This window comes from Ambystoma mexicanum, chromosome 2q (genome assembly GCF_040938575.1).
Source record: "Ambystoma mexicanum isolate Mex_15411 chromosome 2q, UKY_AmexF1_1, whole genome shotgun sequence".
Taxonomy (NCBI): Eukaryota; Metazoa; Chordata; class Amphibia; order Caudata; family Ambystomatidae; genus Ambystoma; species Ambystoma mexicanum.
Window position 1 is genome coordinate 1,258,116,509 of NC_090924.1, and position 14,535 is coordinate 1,258,131,043.

The 14,535-nt window shown below is 45.5% G+C and overlaps 1 protein-coding gene across 2 annotated transcripts in view; it reads right to left on the bottom strand.

The window, feature by feature from the left end:
• Positions 1 to 14,535, bottom strand: part of NHSL2 (NHS like 2) — a 1,544,548-nt gene that overhangs the window by 782,838 nt on the left and 747,175 nt on the right. The gene's annotated exons all lie outside the window — the stretch shown is intronic.

A 14,535-nucleotide genomic window follows, 5' to 3' on the forward strand; every position in this document is an offset into this window, starting at 1 on the left:
CTCTGTCAAGACTGCCAATCAGTCTCACTGCTGCATCTTGGGCCCTCTGAAGCCTATACAATTGTTTGGCAGGGATACCCATCAAAAGGCTATTACAATAGTCTAAATGGGTGTTCGTCATGGACCCCACCACTACTATATGATCCTCCTCGGGAATAAATGGTAAAACCCGCCAGAGCATCCGCAGGGAGTAGTAGACAGACTGAAACTTAGCCCCAACCTGTGCTTCACTGTCCAAGTTCGCCTTCCATAAGCAGCCTAAATTCTTGATTTTAGTCCGAAATTGAAGCTCCTCACCAAGAATACGTGGGGAAAAAGATTCCCTTGCAGCCAGAGTCTGTTTCCTGGGTCCGAACAGGATAAGCTCAGCTTTGGCTGCATTTGTGTATTTATATTGCGGCGAAAGCCCACAGGCATCAGACGAGTACTCAGTATTGCTGTATATGTTGCCATTGTGCCCAGGGACTCACACCTCTCCACTCCTAGACACGATTCATTCCTCAACCTATCTTCCTCTAGTTCGAGGGTTTCCATTGACATCCATGGTTCAATTTCACTGCTAAGATTATTTGCCAGTTGAGGTTTAAGTGGTTTTTTTGTTGCCATTTCACAGAAACTGATCATCAACATTCCTGCTATTGTCATTGTTTTTTTAATTAACTGATTTGTTTAAAAAAAATAAAAGAACAGTGATAAATTGTCTGCATTGATTATTAATATACACTGCATCGATAGCGGAGGCGGCAGCTACGATCAATAACAATACTTCACCTTACAAAGGTTCAGTGCATGTATTGTACTTTTAGACACATAGGAATCCAACCATTGGCCGTGGGACAGTGAAACAAATGCTCTGAAAACAAATGTTTGTAGCAGTCACCACTATCATTATTTCCACACATTTTTTAACTTGACACTGAATTTGTTGTGAGCAAAACGAACATTTTCAACCAGCCATGGTTGTCTGTGTATTTTTAAAAACCACATCTTGAAGTCTCTTTGCTGCTCACATTTCCTTAATATTATTTTAGTGATGCATCAGAAAGTCCTAGTCAACTCTTTTTTACAATGTATTCAAGAGGTATTTGATTAGAGTATACGAGGTTGCGCCAAATTTGTTTAACCTGGTTTTAAGAACCTTCCTGTGTACAATAACCTGTTGAGATTAGCACAAACCCAAACTCCATGTCAAACAAACACACACACACTGTACAGTTTTTAGAGTGCAATGAATTATTTATTTGATTTGATTTTGAATATTTGTAACATGCCCAGAACGGACCTAACCGTATAAAGACGCCGTTGCAACAATGCACATATAGCACAAGAATAAAGGTGGATGCGAAGTCAGGTAAACTGATCTGTTACTAGTTAAACAGGAAGGTTTTTAGGGCCTTCTTAAACTGGGCAAGTGTCTGACAGTCCCTAGTCTCCTGAGGTAACCTGTTGCAGAGTCTAGGACCGAAGACAGCAAATCTTTTGTTCCTCTGGTAACAAATACCAAACGGGGGTTGCTCAGCGGCAGCTGGTATTTGACCTGAGTGTCCTCAAGGGGTTATGAGGACAGATTTTAGTGCTTAGGTACTCCGGGACCAGTAGCTTTATGCACTTAAAAATCAGACATACCACCTTGAATTTAATGCAGTCCTCTACAGCCAGTCAGTGCAGTTTTCTTTAAAGAGGGTAAACATGGCTCGCTCTGCCAAGACTGCCAATCAGTCTCACTGCTGCATTTTGGGCCCTCTGAAGCCTATACAATTGTTTGGCAGGGATACCCATCAAAAGGCTATTACAATAGTCTAAACAGGTGTTGGTCATGGCCCCCACCACTACTACATGATCCTCCTCGGGAATAAATCCCGCCAGAGCATCAGCGGGGAGTAGTAGACAGACTGAAAATTAGCCCCAACCTGTGCTTCACACTCCAGGTTCTCCTTCCATAAGAAGCCTAAGTTCTTGATTTCAGTAGCAAATTGAAGCTCCATACCTGATACGTGGGGAAAAAGATTCCCTTGCAGCCAGAGTCTGTTTCCGAGGTCTGAACAGGATAAGCTCAGTTTTGGCGCATTCAACTGAAGCTGATTTTTTTGCCATCCATCTGTTTATCTCTTCCAGACAGTGATTAACCCTCATGAAGGCCTCCTCGATTTTGTCAATTTTTATATGAATTTGTATGTCAGCAGCATACGAGTGGTAGTTCAAGCCAAGACTTTCACAATGCTCAGCACGGGTTGCATGAACACATTAAACAACAGAGGGGACAGTGAGGATCCCAGCGGGACTCCGCAACTCATTAGAGTAGGGTCTGAGGTATAGCCCACAAATTTCAGTCTGTTTACCAGAAATCATCTAAGCCATTTCAGGGCCTGTTCGGAAACATATTCAAGCACCCTCAGATATTTGAGTATAATATCGTGATAGACTGTGATTGAAGGGCGTGTACAGGTCCAGCTTCACAAAGCGCATAAGCCCCCCTTTGTCCGCGACCTCTAACAACTCATCATACACCAAAAGCAAGGCCGTCTCGGTCCCATGCTTTGGCTGAAATCCTGATTGAAACCCATCTAGCAGCGCCTCATTCTCAACAAATGTTTGAAGTTGCGAGGTTACAACATTCTTTACTATTTTTCCAGGCCTCGACAGGCCTGAAACTGGCCAGTAATTTTTCAAGCAGGCCGGGTCCAAGTTCGATTTCTTTAATAATGGTGTAATGATGGCATTTTTTAGCTCGCTAGGAACGATGCCCTGGGCCAACGATTTATTGACATATGTAGTCATAAAGGTAGTGATAGTCTGTGCTAGGCTTCTAGCTGTACACGCGGGTAATGTAAACAATGAATCATTAGTGGGCTTGAGATACACAATAAGTGATTGTAAAAAATCCTCTGTAACTGGTTGAAAATCAAACCTCACCCAGTTTTCGTTGCCTCCGTTTACTAATACATCTGGCTGGATGTACAAACCTGGGTCATCTAGTGAATTGAGGCACACCTGGCCCTCTTGGGCCTTTGCCACAATGCTCTCCTGTATTGCTTCAATTTTTTCTTTAAAAAATACGTTGAACGTGCTTGGCCTGTGCCAACAAAGGTTCAAGGGACAACGCAACACAGCTTGGTTTGCAGAATCTAGTAGCCAAAGTGAAGACTTCTCTTAGATGTTTGCTGGCATTGCCAATCTCTTTGTGGAGAATATCCCTTTGGCCCTAAAAATGGCTTGTTTGTAATTCTTCAGTGCTGTCTTGGCCCGTTCAGTGCTCTCCGGTGATCTAGTCTCTCTCCATTTCTTCTCTGTTTGGCAAACCTTCTTTCGAAGGGGGTAAAGATTGTGGGTAAACCAGGGTTTAGAGATGCTATTACTCTTAGGTTTCAATGGGTGAAGAATTCCTCTCTCGACAAAATACTATCAATACTAGCCAGTCTTTGGAACACTTCCTAACCTGGGATGCTGGCCAGATCTTTGGCTTTTTGAGTAAGGACCAGTGGCCCATCCTTCCCCGACTCTCCCCGACTCTTTCCCTCTCCCTGAAATGACCAAGTCAAAAATGTGTACAAAATGATTGGACCAAATAATGGGAACTATCCCCCTAAGCACTGTGCAACCGCCCCTGGCCAACAATGGCCCTCATTACAACACCAGCGCTAAACCATTGTGCTATTAGCACCATGGTTGGTGCCGGTGTTGTAACGGGTCCGCCATGGTTCAATGGGGAATTACCACCCCATTCCAAGGTTGGCGGGGCGGTAATTCCCCATTGAACCATGGCCCTTCCCCATTCTCATTTTCGCCCCATAGGGCTCTTTGGGGATGGGGAAGGCGCTAAGTACGGTACCGCAAATTGCGGTACCGTACTTAGCCCCAAGGTCCCTTTGCGGGTCCCGTCTTTAACGGCTGGTGTAGACCAGCCGTTAAGGTCGGGTCCCGCAAAGGGACCTCATAATCAGGTGCTAATGGGTTAACGGCGCTGCAGCCTTTTATGGTGCCGTTAACCCATTAGCGCCAGGGTCGTAATGAGGCCCAATATGTCCAGACAGTGGGGGTAGATCCAACCCTGGCGGTAGGGGGTTAAGGGCACCAGTAAGGATGCCGGTGCCGTTAACCCCCTACCGCCCTATTACGAAGTCCCTTAGCGGGTCCCACCAGTGCTGGCTGGTTTTACCAGCCGGCCTTAGCGGGACCCGTTAAGGGACCATGGAGCTAATAACGGGCCCGCAATTTGCGGGCCCGTTATTAGCTCCTTCCCCATTCCCATTGAGCCCTATGGGGGCTCTAATGGGAATGGGGAATGGTTTTCGAAATGGGGAGTTACCGGGTCCGCATAGGTCGGAATGTTCCGGTAAGTCCCCATTCCGACACCACAGACCCAGACCCGAGTTTGGGAGCAGCCATGGTGCTAATAGCACCATGGCTGCCTCCAAACTCTGAATGACCCCCAGTGACCTCTAACATGTGAGGGGGCTGTCGTCAGACGTGACAGCCCATGGTTCCATATCAATGCACCCAGTTCTTTAGAATCTGGGTGTTGGAAATTGTCCGTCCAAATATTCCAGTCTCCGACATATAAAAGTTCCTTATATCTGCTTATTTAGCAAAAGAATAGGTAAGGGAACATAATACAATTAAATCAGGATTTTCGATTGTTTTTATACTTCATCAGGTAAAATGCAAAATAAATTGTGTTCTGCCAAACTACCCTGAGGGGAGGACAAAGGAAAAAGGAGATGGGGAAAAAGAGCGACTAGATGAGAAGGTGGGGTAAAAAAAGTGGTGCATTAGTGAAAGAGCTACAATGCAAACTTCCAACTGCACAATTCAATGTGAAAAATATTCCATTTTATTTCCATTGTTCATACGGATTCTTGGAAGTTTCAGCCATTTCAGCTAGATTTGCTTTTGCAACCGTGGTGCATTTTGCCTGTGTACATACATTTTCAGGTGGGTGTCAGTATCCCTTTCCTTTTGTGAGTTGTTGCGTAGATCGTTGACATTTCAATAGTCAACAAAAGATAGATTTTCAAGTTGAAGCGGAAGCCTTGTACAGATTATTGATTTTCCAACCTTAGTAACCTCGCGTCATTCGAAAACTCGACGCAGCGCCCTAAATTGACACAACACAAGGTCAAAAGAGTGATGTCATCACAAGCAATTTTACATCTGAAGTGTGTCTCAATCTTTATCTTCATTGACCCCGTACTGGGTGAGAGTTGTACATGCATTGTGAGACAGTATGTAGGTGGGCTGCAAGATACCAGGTGAACCAATCAAGTATTGCGCCAGTGAGGCTCAGAGATGACACGATAGAGGGAATGCTGCTATGCACACTCGTGGAGGCAGTGGAGGAGCCGAGGATGAGCTGTTTGGTGGAGAAGTGACTGTGGTGGTCCATGTTCAGGAGGTTTGAAGCACGCCGGAGAGCTGTCTCAGTCTGGCAGAGATCGATGAAGCCCAACTGGTGACACAGTGAAGAGCTATCATTAAGCCTGTTCAAAATTAGATATTCAAAGATTTTACAGTGAGGTTGGGGTGGGGGTGATAGGAAAACATTTGGTTACGGACAGAGGGGTCATCAGGGTTCGTCAGAGGCAGGGATGGCTGGCAAATATGTCAATTGGAGGATTGTAAACATGTCCCATGAATATATTTGAGATACTGAATATAGCTAGGCAACCCTAACTGAACAACAGGGTTCAGGGGGTTGTCCCGCAGACACAGTTTACAATGCTTTTAGTTGGGTAGCACATGAAACAATCCAATAGATGCCAGGGCATCAACGGTGCACAGGAGTACATTCAACAAGGGTGTGGGAGCCCCTCTACTGAGAAGAAAACATGGGTCAAATACACAGGAGCCTTTTGCAATGCATTTTCATTACGATTTTGCCCTCAATATTTGCCAGTGCTCTGCCGTGTAAAAGACGGTTTTATGCGACTGTGCCAAAACATTTCTGTGCTGGATATGCCAATATATTCCATTATACCCAGTTAAGAAAATAGCTGTGCCTGCTTTGTCCATTATGCCAGTAATGATATTATAAGAGAACATGCCCATGCTGGCTGTGCCAATATAGGACAGTATTCCCACTTAAGAGCATACTAATCTTTACACGGACAAGTGTTATAACCTTGGCAGATCATTTATACTGGCATTATGGGATAATCCAACATGATGAGTGGTTTTAATTCAGGACACTGGTCTACATTGTCAGAGTCAGTATTTACATCTTTTCTTACAGTGGCATGTCCTTTTTACTGACAATATGCATATCAATTCCTCTTTCCTGACATGTGCAGTGGAGCCGCAGCCACTGCAACTTACACTCCAAACCCCCTAATGCACTGGAAGGTGCAGGTGCATCCCCTACACACAACTAAGCCTGAAGCTCCCCGGCCTGCATGCTCAATGGGCCATTCAAGGCTGGGGAAGCGAACCAACACCAGCTTCGCTTTGCCCATTGAGCATGAGCTGACTGAGGTACTGCAAGCAAAACCAACACACACAAAACGGTTTAGCTACAACACGGCAAGCCCAGGGGAGCATCCTGAGGCAGAATCAGGCTTTACACTGGGCTAACAATTGTAATCATTAATACTGTGGCCACACCATAATGTGGGAGCAAGTCTGCACCACATCTCCCATTATGGACCAGCCACCACGTGTGAAAGGAAAAGAACCAAAGTGTTGAAGAAAGGGGTAAAGGTCCCGGGCCAGGAAAAGTTATTTATTGGCCATGTGAGGTCCGGAAATAGGAGAGGGGCGAGGTTGCTGAATTATTCCTGGTACAAATGGCGTTTGACATATAAACGGATGCTTTCCAAAGTGACGGCATTGTATATGCCGTGCTTACAGATTACACACTGTAAATCCTGTGATGCGTTCTCGCGAGATCAGGGCGTTCTCTTACTCTTTTCAAAATACAGCAGCAACACAGTTGTTTAGAAAGGTGACCCCTGCGTTCTGCAGAGGTAACCAGAACCGAGCACAATGCATGTCTCGCCCACTCCTGTGTCATGCTCGAAACAGGCAGCTTCATATCGAAGGACGGCTCAATTCACAAGTGCATAGCGGTGACAAGCAAGGTTACTGAAGGCACACACTTGATAAACCAGGGGCCTGCTTCCAGGGGGGAAAATGATTACACGCGTCCCTGGAAATGCAGAAATGAATGAGAGTAAAGGTAATGCTTCAATGGACTGGATGACACGTCCTCACACGCGCCAACGGTACAGAAAAGACACTGCAAGTATTTTATATACAGAAAGTGATAGAAATGCAAAAAGGTACACTGATAAACAAAGACATATAGATAGATGGACAGATAGAGACACAAAGAGACAGGCAGACAGAGACAGAGGCAGACAGACAGATGGGGAGACAGAAAGAGACAGAGACAGACAGAGAAAGATAGAGAGAGACAGATAGAGAGACAGATAGACATCAATAGACAGACAGGGACAGACAGAAATAGACAGATAGACAGATAGACAGAAAGAGACAGAGACAGACAGGCAGAGACAGATAGACAGAGATAGAGAGACAGGCAGATAGGTAGATAGAGGGACAGAAACAGATAGACAGAGATAGACAGAAACAGACAGACAGATAGACAGAGACAGATAGAGACAGATAAAAAAAATAGACAGATAGATAGAAAGAGACAGATAAAGACAGATAGACAGATAGATAGACTAAAGTTGTGTAAGGTGCGACATTCCATTATCACTGCTTCAAAGCACGGGGGACGTCGTCGCATCACAGTGGTGGCACGCTTTCAAGGCAGTCAGACAGGAATAACAAAAAGCAGTGTAGAGCAAACATTTCAGTATAAACACTAACCGACAGAGTTACAATGAAAGGGCGTAAGCCCCCACCAGCAGCTGACATCTATCAAGGAGTCAATGTTTACATGCAATTACAGATTACAGGGGTGCAAAGAGGGCGCTGGAAACCTATGGACTGTCTAGCATAATGATGAAGGGCTAGGAGATATGAGAGGTTATGATTTTCTCAAGGTCAAGTCAATGTTGAATGCTTTCCACAGCAGACATGATGTTACACGTGTTTCAGATGTGCTGGGGTAGATTTCGAGTTGAAACCAAATCCAACCAGCAGTGGCCACCAGGCTCAGGGGATACAGACAACTGCCCAGGTGCAGGGAGGGGATCAAGGAGGAGTTTACTAGCTGAAGGCCAAGTCCAGAAGGTGGCATTTTTGTTTGTGGCTGAGGGTTTAAGGTAAGCTGGTCCAGTGTTTGAAGACAAGATAGATAGTCAGATAGACAGGCCGTGGGACATATTGATGAATTGTTAGACAAATGTACAGAGACACAGATTATGGTTCCTGACTTGTTGCTTCATACATTTTAATTATAATTGGCTATTTATAATGCATTTACTACCCAGAGGTTTCTAAGCACGAACCCTGGGATCGAACCTGTGTTGCTCCACGTTTTCTTGCTTCCAAGATCAGCGAGTTTCCCCTGAGCTATCCTCCAGAGACATAGCCCTATGTTAAACTTCTTTTTTTGTTTCCCGTAACCCTGGTGCTCTTTGGCCATCTCAAATGAATAGCCTGATAGTTATTTCCACCAGGGACAAGATGGAGTTTAGCTCCTGAAAATCCTGTCTTTTTGGGGACCCATTCTATACCCCAAACACCCCAGGGTAGCTAGCAGTCTCTAATATCTTCTCAATATTGCGTAGGCATAAGCAGCACTTCAGGAGGCCTGTAGGTGAACTGGGAGTCAATGATTAGCAGCAGAAACGCTGTACAAAACAGTCAGCTCTTCCCTTCCATAATTACATACTGTCCAAATGGGTATATTTCTAATATGGTTTACAAAAATGTTTCTGTTAGGGTGAGTATTTTGACAAATGAAATCAGAAGAGAGATCAGAGTTCATTACTTGCTCAGAAGGTTTTCATGCGTGATTCACTATCGCAGGAATATGCTGAATATCGAACCATGTGATCATTCCTATGTTCCCAAAATGCTCTTGGCCTTTATGCAAATCACCAGGACTCGCCTCTCCTTCCAAACCCCTGGTTGCACTCCATTAATTACGTAAGGAGATCAGCTGCCACTCAGCCCCGCTCACATCACTGATCGCTGCCCCCACGAAGGAGTGGGGGGATCCCTGAGTACATTTTGTCAGTTTCCCACGCTGACTGCCACTATAATAGTTTGTCAAATGTCAAGAACTTTGGATACAAAAAATATGAGGTAGGGCTGCAAATACAGCTTTTGCATTGCATCTTGTATGGAATATGTTTTGCTCTCGAATAACTAAAGGATGGATGAATCAAACTTTGCAGCCACATGCCGGCATCGGGGTAAAGTGATTTTTATTTTGCTGAAAGTTGGTACAGCCATTCCTGAGTTATAAGGCTAGAAAGATTCCCTTCCCAGCACCACCTAATGCATGCTCAGTGTGAATGATTTATAATAGCTGGTAAGATAGTTCAGCTCAGATCTGGGTGTGATCTGCAGGTCACAGGTTTGAATTATGACAGCTCCAAATCAGCCTTTCATCCTTCCAAGTTTGATAAACAAGTACTAAGTTCAGTTGGGTGATATTGTATGTAAAAATATTCTATGTAAGCGCTTGGGTATACGTGCTATGTAAATAACATAGCATTAAGATTATTTAGTTTGTTAGGATAAAACTCCCAGGCAGGTCGAGGGTTGCTAGGAGTTCGTGGACTCAGAACTCATGGAAGACCTAACTTCTTCCCTTCCCAAAAAGAACGCAGGCCCAGATGGACAGCAAGTACTGCGGTTTATTACAGCCAAAACCAACAGGGATCAGTACACAGAAGGAAACGTCTAGGCACGTCTCAGTGAGCTCTGGCTCGTAGGCCAGTTTTGTAGCACTCTTGCGTCACACTAACATCACACTTTGGGCCCCTCTCCAGCAACCCTATCGGAAATGTGGATTGGGCGTTGAGTAATAGTCCACCTATAGTGGACCATATATGTATTAGTTAATTAGCTCTCGCATGTCAAGTGTCTGGCCTGGCCCTTCCCCAATTACCTGATCTTCTACAATGTTGCAGTAGGAGGGTCTTACCATTGGTTCTTACCCGTTGCTACCCACCCCTAGGGTCCTGAACTGTGATTGCTTAGAGCTGACGTTCCCCAGGCCTGGGATCTGAAATGATTTTCAGCTCAAGGTGTACCTTTTCAAGGTAATAAGAACAACTATGGTCCTCATTACGAGTTCAGCCAGTAGCCATGCCGCTATTGGTGGCATGGCTGCCGCCGAAATCGCATCCGTGTCCAGGTCCTCGGATTGAGGACTTACCGGGCCATTCCGAGTTCGGATGGCCCCGTAATTCCTCCCTCAAGGACCCGGACACGGTCCTTCCCCATTCCCATTTCAGTCCCCATAGGCCTGAATGGGAATGGGAGAGGGAGCAAACAAGGGCCATAACGAGATGGCCCGTTGTTTGCTCCCTCTTCCCCTCGCGGGACCCGGTAAGCACGCCTGGTTTTCCCAGGCGTGGTTAACGTGTCCCGCGAGGGGGCCTCGTAATGTGGCGGAGCGGGTTGAACTTACTGTGCCGTTTAACCCGTTCCGCCAGGGTCGTAATGAGGCCCTATGTGTCTGCACTGTAACATGTGTGCACCACCAGCGACTATGAGAGTGCTCGTTCTCACCATGCAACACTCGATTTCTTCAGTAACTAATTTGTTGCATCTTCTGTCTGGAAGCGTGAGACTGCTCCTCTTTCCCAGCTGCTAGTTTCGGTTCACTATCAACTCAGCTGGGTCATGTGTTCAGAGACTGTGTTCCGGAGCTCTGCAGCCCTGAATTAGTCTGATTTTATGAAGAATTATTGAAGAACTTTCCACGTTTACTGTGCTGGTGTTATTTAGTTCAGGGAATGGAATGTTGCTCGTATCTCAGTGGCCTTGGCATCAGGCCCTGTCCCACACGGTTGCTCTCTTGTTTGCGCTTAATTCAGCTCAGCCCTGAGGCAGTGGTGGCCCACTGTAAGTTTCCTAAGCCACGGCATGGCCTCGGACTTGATTGTGCTACTCTATAGTATCCATAGGTTAGTTGGTTATGGCTCTGTCAGGTCCCTTTAGTGCTCCTCAAGTTCCATAGGGTTAGTTGCATGCAAGCATTTTCAAGCCGTTAAACAGGCTCTCTTCCTTCTTGCAGTTTCTGCGTTGCTGCAGTCAAGCTAAGGGCAAAAATAATAAATACAATGAGATTATGTGTGTGTATCTGTCCTCTAACTATAGAACTGTTACACATGTGATCTTCATGTATTCAGCTGTGTGATTGTGTCCTGATGTGTAGATAGCATGTGTGCTTCATGTCTAACGCTGCTATGTCATGGTGTCTTTAACAACATCAAGCACGTCTTCTTGGCGCTTTAGTTGAGAGTGTCAATGGAAGTATCCTTGATTGCATCACAATGCTCCTTGTCCGCCTTTGGCTGAGTGGGTACCTTTTGATGTACTATTTGTCTATTATGAGCGCATTGGGAATTCATCCGAAATGGTAAGAGCGGTCATAGTTCCTTCGGTTCTTCTTCCTGCCCGTATGTCTGGTAGGAGGGGAAGTGGGGCTCCTCTTCAGTCTCTCCTCTGATCGACTTGTCTTCCAAACCACAAACTATCCAATCCTTTTCTCTGGGCCGACAAACCTTTGTCACTCCTCTGAGGTGTTCATAATAATTTGCGTGATCATCGAAGGACCAATACATGTAACAGCATACTCCTTCTGGGTTACACCAGACCCACTTCCCTTCATAGGCTCTCACATCTCGGGGGTTATCTACTTTTGTCCCTGCCGGAAATAAGTTGCACTGTGAAATTCTTTCCCTCAATCTGTCTCTCTCCCTCACAATGTCATCTGTCGTTCCTCCGATGTTCACATCCATTAGTATCTGCATTCTAATAGCTTCCTCTGCTGTCTTTTTGCATCTTGCAATGCATATCTTGACCCCACACAGGGATGCTGCTCCAAGCACAAGTGCTCCAGGCATCACCTTCAGTCCATCTGACAGCCATGAGGGCATCCATGACCACAGGTATGCTAGCCAACTCTTGTATTTCCCTGTCCCATGTGCTTGATCTTCCATCTTTGCATGCATTTGTGCCAGTTGTGCAACTGCTTCTAAGAGAGTTCCATTATCTTCATTGTTTGCGGGTGTGAAATTGCAACATGAACTCCCAATCATTGCCTAAACTCCTCCTTCCGTTGCTGTGAGGAGATCTAGAACATATTTATTCTGGAGCGCCACCAACCTTATTGCTTAGAGCTCTTCTTTTATGGCGTTGAACCCATTCACTGTCGAATTTATTGTTGACATCAGCTCCCAAAGAGTAATTTGTAGAAGTGGAGGGAGGGGAGGGGTAATTATTTGTGCCCGGGCCGAGTCTGTCAGGTGCGGTACAGGCATGGTGGAGAGCCGCGCTGACAGCATGGCTCTCAGTGTGGTGCTAGTGTGATGAGAGAGAGCACCACGATGAGAGCCATGCAGCACTGGCTATATGGCCATCAGTGTGGTGCTCCTTCTCATCAGGGGAGCGTTCTGTTGAATGGTATGCAGCGCTGGCAGAAGGGCTGCCTGTGCAGCGTTCCGATGATGAGGGAATGCAATATTGAGAGCCATGCAGCCTGTGCAGCGAGCCCGGCGGATTGGCGAGGCCTTGCCCCATTGGCTAATCTCTGGGCTATACAGTATTTCTGAGCCATAGCATGTCATATAGCCTGGAAATTGGCCAATGGAGGAATGCACGTCACTCCCCTGGGACATAATAATGTTTATCTGAATCTGACTTCCATATGGAGATCCAGGTTCTTCTCCTTGGATATCGGCTATGCAGCAAATGTCAGGCATGCATAGTCCCGCTAGCACCTTTCCGTATAATGATATCAAATATACATATATATCTGAAGCTGACTTCCAAACACTGATCCAAAGGTCTAGTTCTTGGACACTGGTAATGCAGGGAATGCCGGGCATAAATAGCCCCACTAGAAACTCTCAATATAAGTATAATAAAACATACATATCGAAGCTGACCTCCATAGGGAAATGTAAGCCCTTGCCCCTGGTCACTGGTAATGCAGGGTATACCGGCATTCATAATCTTGCTAGCACCTCTCACTATAATTATAACAATATATATCCAAATCTGACTTCCATACTGAGCTCCAGGCTCTTGACCATGGTCTATGGTACTGCAGGGAGTGCCTGGCATCAGTAATCTTGCTAGCACTTCTCAATCCCTTCAGATCTGAAAAAGCCAATATCTCAGCTCTCTTGAAAAAAGACAACCTTGACCCTTATAACAATCAAAATGATTGCTCAGTTGAATGCCTACCCTGGCCTGGAAAATGCTTGGAGAAATTTGTCACAGGCCAACTGCAGGAATAAGTTGCAAGAGAGTCAAATTGGACCCTTTGCAATCTGGTTTCCTCCCTAAATTTGGGATGCAGATTGCGCTTGTGGCAGTTTGGGACGAACGTATACGAGTGGCAGATCAAGGGAAACTCTGTCACTTCTTGTAGTGTTGGACCTCTCCGCAATGTTAGGTACTCTGGATCACGGAATTCTTATCAAACAACTAAGGGAAACAAAGAACCAACAATGAGTGTGGTTAGGAGGTTACCTCTCAGACAGTCTTCCCCAGGATTATGGAGTTCCTCAAGGGTCCTCCCTTTCTCCGTTGTTGTTTCGCTTACATTTACACCCATTAATTGACATCCTGCGGAAACATAAGGTTTGTTTTCAGTAAAACGTGGATGATACACAGGTGTTCATTAGGCTGGGCAATGTGGAGGAATCGTTCTCCAGGGTAGGACTCTGATATGAGGAAGTCAGTAGTTGGGTGTCTACTGATTGGATCCATCTTAATCCCAATAAAACTGAGGTTGCCCTGTTTGGACCAAAGCATCTGCTTAGCAGGGAGAGATGCCCTCCTGCCCCATTTCTGGGGATATCAGAACTGAAGTTTGGTTGCAAAATTAAGAATCTCTGCCACATTTGCAGAATAATTTGAGCAACAAATGCCATATTGGGCCAAAAGTGCAGGCTGCCTTCTACTCTGTGTGGCTTTTGCAGAACGCCCTCCCCTTTGTCCCTATGAAGGACCACAAGGCAATGGTGGAAGCATTGGTAAATTCACTGATAGATTATTATAACAGAATGCTAGCTGGTGCCCCGGCTAAACATATCCACCAAATCTAGAAGGCCCAAAATGCTGCAGTCAGACTGATGTTCGGAGTGAGTAAGTTCTCATCCATCCCAAGGCTGCAGCGCTCCTTTCATTGGTTGGCAGTGGAGGATAGGATCAACTTCAAGATTTTGCGTATGATATACAAATGCTTCAACAATTTTGCTTCCTCCTACCTGGTGGAGAAGTTGAGTTTCTATCAACCAACCCGGGTCCTTGCATCTGGGACATGTTTCTTTTGGTTACCCCCTCTTCCTGTGTATATAGAGGAGATCATAGATTTTCTGTGTATGGACCCAAATTATGGAATAGGCTTCCATGAGAAATCAGGAAAAAGTAATCTTT